The 4,181-nt window shown below is 54.5% G+C and overlaps 1 protein-coding gene across 1 annotated transcript in view; it reads left to right on the top strand.

Moving 5' to 3' along the window:
* VDAC1 (voltage dependent anion channel 1) overlaps window positions 1-4,181 on the top strand; it is a 29,758-nt gene that overhangs the window by 591 nt on the left and 24,986 nt on the right. The window lies entirely within an intron of this gene.

Below are 4,181 nucleotides of genomic sequence, written 5' to 3'. Positions count from 1 at the left end.
CGGGCCGCTGGGACCGAGCGAGAGCGCCCAGCGCAGAGCAGGCCGCACAGGCGGGCGACAAGCGGGCCCGGGCGGGCCAGCGGGAGGCCCGATGTCCGGGGGCGCCTGCGGCAGGGACTCGAGCCTGCCGGGACCTGCGGGCGGAAGGACACGGGCCGCCGCCTGAAGGCCAGGCCGGCTGCAGGTCTAGGTGACCTTTCCCGGCGGCGCCCTCTGGCCCTAGATCCCGCCAGCACGGGTCGGGCGGGGAACCGCCTGCCACCCACACTCACCGGGCTGGGCGCACGGATCTGCGCGGGCCACGCTGTGGCCGCGGGGATGAGTTCCTGTGACGACCGCGGCCCCACGCTCCCAGCCTCACACGCCTGTCCGGCCTGTCTGGTGTAGGCGCGGAGAAGCTGGCGCTGGGCGCTGTTCCGCGCGTGCCAGCTCCTTACGGGCCGGAACGGGAGGCTGAGAGTCGACTTAGGCCGCAGGAGCCTGGGCAGTAGGCTAGGCCTTGGGAAAGGACGACCTGCGGGGAGCGGATGTGGCCTCCTTCGCCTTAGGAGAGATTACTGGTTCGGTTGCTCATTCATTCGCCGAGTGCGGTCGTGCCTTTCACGAAACTGGTTGGAGCCCTTGAATTTCAGGGCTGCAATCCAGTGACTTGTCCAAGGTCACACAGCCGGGGCGATACGAAGCCTACCTAAGTTCTCTCATCTGTACAATAAGAGCAACTGTAGCTCTCCTTCGGTGGGTTTTTGGGAAGAATGCTCTGAGTTGATTAACGCAAAGCTATCGGTAGAAACCTTGACACTTGAGACTTTTGGGGAGGATTTAGCCCATCCTCTGCAGACCGTTCCACTCCACTTGGTGTTCTGGAAAGCGTTTAATAAGCATAGCCCCTGTTGTTTTAAACATTATTGCTAAGCACTTGTATGCCAGGCCTTGAGTAACTTTCAGGATAATTAATGAAAAATCCTTTAAGTTTATAGACAGACAAGGTCAGGCTGAAGCTTGCAGACCTGAGGGAAGGTTTCGCCTGAGGTCCCCATCCCCTTGACCAGCCTTACCTCTGCAGAGGAGGTAGGGAAGTGGCCCCTCCTTTGCCTAATATGCTGTTGGCAAGGCCAGGGCAGGCTGCCCAGGGCTTGCCTTGTTTCTCCACCCCAGCTCTGGAATGAATTCTACAGGGTTAGGCTTAAACCCTTTGCAGCTTTGTTTTCAGTGCTTGGGGTGATGCCATTTGGCACACAGTAGGTACTTGAGAAGGGCCTGTAAATGTGCTCTTGCTTTTTATTCAAGAGTCAACTTCTTCTTCTTTTTTTTTTTAAACCATTGAAGCATATGGCTTGTAGTAGTTGCTCATTAAGTATTTGTGAAATTATTGAATGGGCCTGTGGGGTGGCTGCAGGCCCAGACCATAGTCTCTTGATCTTGGACATCCTTTCTGAGAGAGACACACCTCTCACTTCCAGAAAATAGTCTTGCTTAGCAGAGGATCACGCCTATTTAAAGAGCTGCAGCAGAATGTACAGCCCTAGAGCACTGAGACGCAAAACTCTCTCCCAACTTGACATAACTGCTTTAAATGTGTTATCTTGGTCTTGTGACTTTCCAGGTCCTGTGGGAAACTTGTAGAACTGGTGTTGCTGGGCCTGCCGGGGAGGGGGAGAGCGACCAGGGTGAATGAGATTCTCCTAACTGCTTTTCCCCTCTCTGGTGGGTGTGTGGATAACTTCTCCTGGAGTTGTTCTGACCTTGAGGGGAGGAGAGTACTGCTCTCAGTTGATTCACTGCTTAGTCTTATTTCTATATTTTTATTATATTGGGTAGAGGCAGGGCTGTCTGGGGCATAAACACAGGGGCTCAGGGGGGACCGTAGAGTGAGGAGTAGCCTGTGGGCTGCTGACCCTGCTGGACACTGGGCAGATGTGGACAGTAACCTTCAAGCTGGTGGTAATGAGGGACATTGACATCCCCCCACCCCCCATCTTTACCATTAAGATGCTCCCAAGACACTGAAGTTCACTTTGCCCTTGATGGAATTTTTCATGGCCGGACATCTTTTTGGGTGGTGACTGAGGGAGACCTGTGTGTGTGTGTGTGTGTGTGTGTGTGTGTGTGTGTGTGTGTGTGTGTGGCTGAGAGCCCACCTGCAGGCAGCCCCTCAGACCGCTCAGAGAGTCTGTGGCCTTGGGCTCCCCACAGACTCCTCTCAGAGCCACTGAGGAAAAGTGAGCAGCGGGGCCCTCAGCCGGGCCTGGGCACAATCCTCCCTTTTCCTGCTTGCTCTCAAGGAGGTGAAGGTGAGTGGGCTTCTATGCCCTTTACCCCAAACTGTTCTGGAAAGAGTCCTGGGGAGCAGATTGAGCTCCCAACACAGCTCTGACAAAAGGCACAGGATGGAGTGCAGGTCCTGTCACTGTCTTGTTCCTCGGCATCTTCTTTATGAAAGTGTCATTGTCATCATCAGTCTTCATCATCATCCTCATCCTCACGCTCGTTCTTTATTGTGGGCCTGCTCAGCATCCTTCTGGGGGGCTTAACATATATTTTGTGATGTTGAATCCACCATCCTACTGGCCCTGGGAGAGGCATTGTTTCCTTCTCATGGGTCAGGAGGCCTGAGCACAGAGTTGGGATTTGGGGCCTGCTCTGGCTAGCTCTCGTGCTGGTACTTCCACACTGAAGTTGCCACCGCGACCCACTAATAGACGTGAATGCATTTGAAAGGCAGAATTTGCTGTTCGGAGGGGAAGTGTTGTTTTGCGCTGAGCAGAGTGCACACATGGATGGCTGCGTGTAGGCTGCCCGGCAGTGGATTGTAATCAGTGGAGTCACGCCTGCTTGTTGCGAGGACAGTGACACTGGGTGTCTGTCAGGAGACAGGTCAGTTTTTACTCGGATGAGGTAGAAGACATTCTTCTAGGACTCACCCAGACAGTATTCGGCGACACCGTACCTCATGTGGTGAGGGAGGACTCTGGACCCTGTGATTGAGGGTGGCTTTTTGATAACCTGCAGGCAGCGGTAATTATACTAAGAAATCTGTAAACTGTGAACCTGTAATAAAATACTCTCTGTGGTCGTTGTATACTTACCGGGTACCAGTCTCTGTAGTGAGTATTTTATATTAACCGTCTAATTCAGTCTTCACTGTGATGCTAAGACAGATACTCTTTCCCCATAGTAGAGCTGAAGAAACGTGGGATGCGTATACATTGCGACTTGCCCTGGGTCCCATAGCTAGAGAGTCATGGAGTGGTCTTTGGAACTCAGAGCTGCTTGACTCTCAAATCTACTTGCCCAAGCACTATTTAAACTCCGCCGAGTCAGGCCAGGCAGTGAGGTTCCAGGAAGTGTGAGGGGTCTGAGGTCAGGCAGGCGCCCTGGGTGCACCTGGGACCCGACCTCGCCATGCTGCCTGCCAGCCCTGGCTTGTCCTCCCCTGATGGGTGGGTGGGCCGGCAGGGTGCTCCCAAGTCAGTTACATTCCCTTGCACTTCTTGTGGAAGGCTGTGCCGGTGGTGGCCTAGCTCCCAGAGTGTTTTAAAATAGAAGCAACGCTTAGGAAGCCGGGCTGCACGGCGTGAGCCTGTTGTGGAGCAGGAGGGGAGGCCAGCTGCACTGGGAGCACGGACTTGCTACCAGAGCACAGGGTACTGGCTTTGCCGGCATCCGGTAGGCATAACCAGAGGCTGCCTTTTCCGTGAGGAAGTGTGGTGTAGGGGTGTGAGGAGGCCTCTGATAGTGTTGGCCCAGCACATTGGCTTTCAGAGCTGGGCTAGCCTCCTGCTGGGGAGGTTGTTTATCCTGGTCCCCACAGTTAGGGGGAGGTGCTTCGTTCTAATGCCTGGTGGTCTGATCCCCCTCCTGTGTGCTGGCCCAGTTCTGTTCAGCCCAACCACCTCGAATGATGTTAGAGAAACAGCAGAACCAAAGGCTTTCCTACAGTTTTCCCTTTCTAAGGGAAATCCAGGATGGTGATGGTCATGGCCATGGTGATGTGATGGTGATGGTGATGGTAGTGGAGGTGTTTGTCATCCTGGTCAGAAGCCTTGCAGGAATCAGTTGCACACTCACATGGGGTAATAAAAGAAAGCATAATGAAGGGACCATTTACAAAAGTGTGAGCAGAGTGTGGAGCACCTGACAAGTATCCCGCCCCCCCCCCCCCCCCCCCCCCCCCCCCCCCC

Source organism: Suricata suricatta, chromosome 6 (assembly GCF_006229205.1).
Source record: "Suricata suricatta isolate VVHF042 chromosome 6, meerkat_22Aug2017_6uvM2_HiC, whole genome shotgun sequence".
Classification (NCBI taxonomy): domain Eukaryota; kingdom Metazoa; phylum Chordata; class Mammalia; order Carnivora; family Herpestidae; genus Suricata; species Suricata suricatta.
Note: the sequence above shows the minus strand (reverse complement) of the source record. Positions and strands in the feature narration are given on the sequence as shown.